The sequence below is a fragment of the Dasypus novemcinctus genome, chromosome 2, assembly GCF_030445035.2.
Source record: "Dasypus novemcinctus isolate mDasNov1 chromosome 2, mDasNov1.1.hap2, whole genome shotgun sequence".
Lineage (NCBI taxonomy): Eukaryota > Metazoa > Chordata > Mammalia > Cingulata > Dasypodidae > Dasypus > Dasypus novemcinctus.
Genome location: NC_080674.1, coordinates 157,147,803 through 157,156,062, shown reverse-complemented (window position 1 = coordinate 157,156,062; position 8,260 = coordinate 157,147,803). Strand labels below are relative to the sequence as shown.

The following is an 8,260-nucleotide window of genomic DNA, read 5'->3' as shown; positions in this document are numbered from 1 at the left end:
ATATTTATCTGTGTCAAATAATGTATATTTCCTTGAATCCAACTTTATTTTCCTGGAGTTCATCTGCATAAATTCTGAAGAATTGAGATTCAAGGTACCAATTGGAGAATTCTGGATTGGATAAGCACTGAAATGTTGTAGGCCCTATGTTTGTTTTCAAATTGTATCATTTCACGTGAAGATAGTCTAGAAGTTAGCCTAAACAAATCAAACAAAAATGCCTCCATTCTGCCTTGGAAAAAAAAAAAAAAAAGCAATGTAGAAATTCTGCCAAGATAACTTTATTGAAACTGCTTGGTTTTATGTTTAATCATTGGTGGGAAATACATTGCAATGGAGACTAGTATCAGAAAATAAGTCTCCGAGTTTTGAAGGCTCAGAAGATTCAACATTTCCCTTCATGTTTGAAACCAAGCTTTCCATTTCCTGCCCTGAAAAAGAAAAGATAGTGCAGAGAGATGAAATGCAGTGGAAATAGATATCTTACAGGGATTTTTCTCAGAATGATTCTAGAATATCATGCCAGACTGTGTTTCTGTGTTTTTCCTTTTTATTTATTTACTTAAAGACATATAGTCACTGAATATATGAGAAATATTAGGATAAAATGATAGGAGAAGTAAGCTATAATCCAAAAGGCCTTACTTGACTTCTTGACTCTCTCATATAATTCTTTATGACTTTGGACAATTTACTTAAACTGTGTAATCTCATTTTATGCATTTAAAAATTATAACAATAATATATAAATGATTAAAAAGATTCTTGTGGATATTTAATGAAACCATGCATATAAAATTCATTTGTCTTGCCTGGCACATCATCAGGGCTCAAAAATGGTAGTTATGATTTTACCATTAATTCTGCCACTAATTTTTGGTGTCAATAAAGAAAATTTCCTCCTCTCTTGTGGCTTCTCTTTATTTCCTTATTAAATGAAAGAACAAGATCGTTTCTGTGACTCATTTTTGTTTTAATATTCAGGTACTACATCCTCCCATAAGTTGTAAACATGTCTCTAATTATGAACAAAATAAACATTTAGAAACATTCTAGAATCATGCAATGCAATCTCAGGTGTACACATTGGGTGGTCAGAAATAGCTGATATAATTTGATTTTATCGAATTTTTTTTGCTTTGTACCACCTGCTGCTTCCTACCCTTTATCCATCCCACTTACACTGATACCATCCACAAATTTGCATCTTTAGGTCTGTGATTAAATATCCAGGTAAAATGTATGATGAAATGCTTAAGATTTCTTGGGTCATGGTGTCATGAAAGGCTTAGATTAGAACAGACAGGGTCAACTGAGAAAGGGTATTTACACTTTCTGGATAAAAGTATTGCCTTATTTTAAATAAGAATTCTTTGTAAAACACTCAGCATAGTAAAGACTTAATGAATAATTTCCCTGCCTTATACCCCATTGGCCCAAAGTAAGGGTGACTGCTGAAATAACTGCTTCATATGCTTACAGAGCTGCTTTGCAGAATTCACAGGGGTTTTGGTAAGTTTGTCCATTAGTGCCACACACTGGTTTGTGGATTGTGGGACAAGGTTTTTTGTCTGTAGCTTGATTCTCATAGCTGCTGCAAAAGGCCTGCGATTCAAATAAAGTGTTTTAGTTCATGAAAAAAGTCATTTGGCATCATTTACTCTCTTAAAGATTGAAGAAATACACTAGCCTGATTTTTAGAAATTCTTTTTAAAAATATATATTTTATTCTAATTAAAATATTTATTGAAAATAAAAAGAAATAAAAATCACATGTAGTTCTAATACCCAGACCTACCACTTATCAGCATTCCATACTATTTCCTTCCAGTCTTTTCTCTATGTATTGCATTTCCATATATATATATATAAGAATTTTAATATATAATATTAGAAATAGAACCAAACTGTATATATGTTCGATTTATTATTTATCAGTTACCTTTCCTATATCATTTGCATTTTCTGAAAAGTATGACTTTGTGGTATAATATTCCATCATATGAATGTGGCATAATTTATTTTACTAACCTCTATTGTTGCTGTGTGTTCTTGCCTTTATTTTTACATTAATTAAGTTGGGATGACCACTTTATATATAAATACCTATATTCTGATTATTTCCTTAGGGTATCTTCCTATGAAAATAGTTCTTATCCCAAACACTATAATTTTTAAGGCCTCCAATCCTGGTTGTGAAATTGCTTCATCATAAATTTGTATCTCAGTGGAAATGTTTTATCTCTCTGTAGGAATCCCTGGAGAAATTTAACCATACCCTTCTTGCATGTCAGTTATCACTCTATTTGGCTAGATGCGCCTTTAGATAATAAAGCATATCTGATTCACCTACTGTTCCAGTGCTTGAGTCAGAGTCCAGTAAAGTTAACTGTTGAAAGATAATTGTTCAATGGATGGAAAAGGAGAATGTGGATTGTAGAATACCAGTATTACACAGAGCTGCTCAACTATCCACTGATTCTAGAAAGCTTGCATGCCATTCAAAACCCTAAGCAATTTGACTCCTCTATACTTTTCCAAATTTGTCTCCACTTTGCCCATGTTAAAAAAAAAGTCAAACTTTTTTAGTGCTTTCTGTGTTTCAGGTACTGTAGAACATACTTTAAATGTAATTATTCATTTAATCCTTTTATTAGTCCTGTGAAGTAGATAACATCAATGTCACATATTTATGGATGAGGAAAATGAGACCTAATGAAGTTAAGCAATTTGTTCAAGGTCACACAGGTAAATTGTAGAACCAGGATTAAGTAAGAACAGTCTAACTCCATGGTCCATCTGTTTATCCATTACACCGCTCTGACCACGTAAGAACCTACTAATTCATCCACTAATAACCTTTGAAATCACTTTGCTTTTTCCCAACTCTGTACTATTTCTTCTCTCTGGAATAAACTTTTCCTTTTGTACCATCTTGGAAGCCACATCTCAAATCCCATCTCATGCTTTAAACTTTCCCTCATAACCCTCAGACAAAAACTGAAGGTTATGATTGCTCCCCTCTCTGAACTCCTAAACGTATTATGTGACACCAACCTTCAATAGTGCAAAAACGCTGTTCTTTTTTACTTTGTGTTCTAGTGGATGCAAACTCCTTGAAGGAAAGGATAATAGAATATGTGTGTATATAATTATTCTATATCATGATCTCTTCATCTCTCTATTAGCTAGCTATCTCTCTAAACACCATATAAAAAATGGTCAATTGTAATAGGAATACTAGAAATAACTGAGAAGTATAAGAGGAATTTATTTAAATCACCCATAATCCATTACCAGAAATGTGCATTACTGTTTGTGTATATCCTGACATTTTTCTATGCATATATATTTCAAAAAAATTCCCCGATTGCTAGCAATTAATGAAATTATTTTTTAACTTGTAATATATTCTATCAGTTAATATACATTCTATAATGTCATTTTGAATAGTTGCTGTATGTTGTAACTGTGTGTTGAATTATTTACATAATTTTCTATTTTGAAAGATTTAATTTGTTTCCATGTTTTGTTTTGTTTTTGGTAATGCAAAAAACACTGCCAGGGTTATCTGTATAAATGCATTTTTGGTGCATCATCAATTCTTTCCTAGCATATATTTCTGGAAGTGAAAAGTCTGCATTTGAGTATAGTTATTTTTAAGGCTTTCAATGCAACTAACAAGTAGAAAGTCAGAGACTACTTTTTCTTGTATTCCTATCCTCTGCTTTGTCTTGCACATAATAGATGATTTAACAATTTTGCTGAATAGTGGATGCAACACATAATTATTCAATTGTAGAATTTAAGAGATAGAATGTAATAAACCTGTTCACAAATTTTCCTCAAAAAATAAAGAGGATGTACTTTCAGTGCCCAGTCCTCTCTTCTATCCGTCCCCCCCTAACTCCTACTTCAACTGGAGAGAGTCTCCATTTATCTGTTAGCAGTTTTACCTGCTGAGATTTCACTTTTGATTTCATTTAATCAAAGGATATTTCTTTGAAAACTAATAAATCCAATATTCTTATTTTACAGATGGGAACACTGAGGTTCATTTCCCTTTGGAAGGCACTCACCCAATGTCTCACAGCAACATGTGAAAGAGTTAGAACTAGAATTCAGGTAATTCACTATTTGTGCTTTTCTGTGTTGCCTTTTATCTCTATCTATCACATCACGGTGATGATTAGAAGCCATTGAATACTATATCCCTCCTCTCAAGAAGGTTCTATTGACATGTGTATATATGCTTCAAATTAATTAGCATTACCAACATAGCAAGAATGCAATTATAAAGTTGAATCCATAATTTCACTGCAATATTCTTTACAAGGCATTTTTAGGCCTAACAGTTCAATAGGAAGATATGTAACTCCACCTGCAACCCAGAATCCCATTTTCACCACCTGGTGTACAGGGTCCCCAAATAAAACTACTAGAAGTCTCACCCTAGGCATCAAAGGGTTGTGGCTCTGAAACCTCTCATCATCCCCAGTAGCTTGGCTTCCCCCATTGTCTTGGCTCAAGGGTCTGGCTTTTAGCATTGTTCATATGGAAATAAAGGCATTGAGCATCAAATTTCAGGTTGTATCAAAACATGCTAAGAATGGTAACTTAAGTGGTAATTTAGTCCTGTCAACTCTCAGTGAAATCTAAATATTTGGCATGATATAGTTTCAACACCAAGTGAAATTTGTTTATTTTTTCAAATATTTTCTGTTGCAGAGACAGAAAATAATTATTCAGAATACTTATGGGTTGGGAAAGGAGAAATTTACTTTATCACAGTTAAGTAAAAAAAAAAAAATTCTCCTTCATTTCTTCTCTAATGCTCCCAAATTTCTCACTTTTCATTGTTTAGTTTAGTTTCTGTTTGAATTCCCTTTTGCATGTCTCCATAAAAAAAAAAAAACAAGTGTTATTTCTTCCTTCTTTACACCACAAAACTGAGTGCCTCCTTTTTTTCTAATAAGTTTTTATTTTCCAAGAAAATATAATCACATTTCTAATTAAATCTTATAAGTGAATTTTACTCAAGAAAGTAGCTATGACCTTAAAAAGTACTTATGATCTGTTTTTTAGCAATATTAATTTTCAGAAGAATAACTATGATCTTATTTAAAGAAATCTGTTTTTATTTTCATAGAGGTTGAGGTAAAACCTCAATTTTGTCATGAAGAAATATCAGACAACACTAAAATTTTTTAAGGACAGTCTACAAAATAACTGTTTAGTACCCTTCAAGAGAATTGGAGGTTATGAAAGACAAAGAACAACTGAGGTCCTATTCCATATCGGAGGAGACTAAGGAGGCAAAAATAAGCTATGGTGCTTTATTGTATGTATTTTTTGTATATTAAGGTACCCAATTATTTTTTTAAGAACATAGACTCTTTTATTACTATTACCTTCTCAAGAATGTAAAGTTTATAATTACTAGTTGCCAACCAAAACTACAAAGGGTTCAAGATCTGTGAGTTTGGCATATACTTTTTCTGTGTACCCAGAGGTGTTAAAAAAAATTTAGGGCGCTTTTCTAAAATTTTAATGCAGTTCAAAATGCCAGGTAAATTTAGTTTCCTAAGCCTTAACATCTCTAGAGACTCCAGATTAGTCAGTTGGTCTAATAAGTATGTGCAGGGAGCAGAAATATACATTTTACCAACCACTGGTAGTGAACTTTATGTGCTAGGTCCTTCTCACCTAGAGTGACCATCTCTTCTGGGCTGCTTGGGATGGTCCAGTTTATGATTAACTTCTTGCTCTAACTAAGTAACATTTTCACTCTTAAACTTATCCTGATTTGGAACATAAATGGCATAGTTTCCATATTCAGTCCACACTTTTATAACGTATTATAATGCGTTGTAACGCGTCAGAGGCTTTAACCGAGTATAAACTCCTTTTGTGGAATCGTGACACCTGGTAATTTAATGTAAACTTGGCAGTAACTTTCAGGTCCTATTCCACTATTAAGGAAACTGTATCTGCTCCACTAACAAAAGGCATTTTGTCTAGATCAGTGTGTCATGCCAGCATTCCACTTTCTCACCGAACCAACCAAATTAGTTCAACTCTTTTATTACTTTTTTTCAGTGTATGAGCTCAGAAGATCTTAATGTGACAAGCACAGTAATTTCCAACTCAACATTGTCAGCATTATAAACAACCTCGTTATGGTAAGAAAAGGCCCCAGAGAGAGAAAAGCACATACCCGAAAACTGCCTTGGATCACAGCCTCTAGAATGAGAAAACAGACACTAATAAATCACAACAGCTTGTAGGAATCACAGGTTACAGCCACAATTAGCCTTAGTGGTCCTTTTTTATCTCTGTCTTGTTTTATGGATGAGGAACTGAAGCCCAGAAAAGGGAAGGAAGCTGTACCAGGACAGAATTGTTAACTGCATGCCTGAGCTACAGACTAGGTTGCAAATGACCAGTACAAAGTTCTTTTCACTATGTTTGCTACTTATGTGGCATTTAGCCAATTCTTTTGGTCATTCCCTCAATGTTCGCTTTAAAATGAGGCTATACCTGGAAAAATGTAGGCAAAATCTGAATGTGTTCTTTGTCAAAGAGACATATATTTTAACTAGACAAAAGTTAAAAATTCTAAAATCTTGAAACCATTTGATTAAAAGATAATCGGGGGGGTAGGCGGTATATGGGAGCCTCTTATTTTTTTTAATTTAACATTTAAAAAGAATAAAGAAAAAAGAAAACCCTCGAAAAAATAATAAATAAATAAATAAATAAATAAATAAATAAATAAATAAATAAAGATAACCAGGACAACTGATTAACAAGGTAATACTGTAATAATAACATTAAAAATAATTTTGAAAGAATTAAAATTATCATATGATTTACTACCACTCCCACTAGCACTATCAGAACCTGCTACCATCTACCGAGGGACTTGTACATTTTAAGCATTGTATTAAATCCTACATACTTTGTATCATACTAATAACCCCATTTTAAACAGAAGGAAGCTGAGCTCTGGTGTAACAACTTGAATGAGGCCATTCAGCTTGTAAATAGCAGAGCTGAGAATCAAACCCTGAATTCTTTGACTCCAAGGTCATTGGATTTAAGCAAAACAGAGCATATAAAGTTCACACTCTCCATTTTCATATAGTGAAACAGAAGCCAAAGAAACAGAGTGACTTGTCCGATGTTAAAAAAGGAATAGTAGCAGAATGAGGATTGGAAGCCAAAACTTAAAATACTAGTCCTTAGCCCATTCCGCTACAGTACCTCATCTTCAATGTATCCTACATCTTTTCCCCAAGGATATCTGGGTTCTCCTCTTTATCTGTCTGTCTAACTCTCTATCACCTAACTGTCCACCTATCTAATCTCTTTAATTTGCTTACCCAGAGGGTAAGAATGACTCTGCTTTCAGGAAAATGGGAGCATCTCAGAAAATTCTGGCTTTTGAGGCTCTTTAGAAAAGAATTTCTTGCAGGGGACATTAGATGAAAATTTCTAATTCCAATATAAATTGCTTCCTTGAAGAATGCTTATCTGTATCCCTATGATGTTAATTGTGGACTGTTGAGGGGAAAACAATTGGTCTGGAATTCCTGGACTTGGGATCCTTATGACCCAAAGTAGACCATCTCATGTTATAAGTTGCAACATTATCCATTGTCTTCGCAGTTGGATGGAGTATCTCTTATAGTATTATAGTGAAATTTAAAGAACCTTATTTGTAAATAAAAGTTCCTTCTAGATTAAAAGTGTGATGGACTACTATAATCATTGACCAACCTTATCCTCCTCCTCTTCCTCCTCCTCCTCATTCATCATCATTAGCAATAACACCAGTCTGACCCATAATTACATATATATATATATATTTAGAGAGAGGGAGAGAGAGAGAGAACAGAGACAGACTCACCTGCAAAGAAGAACAAATACGTTACACTGACCAAAAGCAAAAGGGTGGCTGATGGCTTCATGGTCATGAGGTTGGTGAAGTCTGTAGGAGATATGTTAATAGAAGAACATCGTGGAGGTTCTACAGGCTGTATTTATAAGTGAAGTGCCTCTGTATACATGCATTCAAATACCTGTAGAAGTAGCAGTCAGCCAGATTCTCCACCCTAATTATAAAATCTATTTCCCCAGTTCTTAAAGACACCCAAAACCAAAGAAGATTGTTTCAGACCTTTTTCAACGGTCACAAACAACGTTCAAAAATGATGTTTAGGCAGAATTAAATGCGTTATATGTAACACACCCAGAA

General features: G+C 33.7%; 1 long non-coding RNA gene across 1 annotated transcript; it reads right to left on the bottom strand.

The window, feature by feature from the left end:
• Positions 1-265: 265 nt before the first annotated feature.
• LOC131280197 (uncharacterized) lies at positions 266-6,383 on the bottom strand. Its single transcript, XR_009187760.2, has 3 exons — positions 6,218-6,383; positions 1,481-1,605; positions 266-431 (listed from the first exon to the last, which is right to left on the bottom strand). It is a non-coding gene; the product is annotated as an uncharacterized lncRNA (long non-coding RNA).
• Between the last annotated feature and the right edge of the window lie 1,877 nt (positions 6,384-8,260).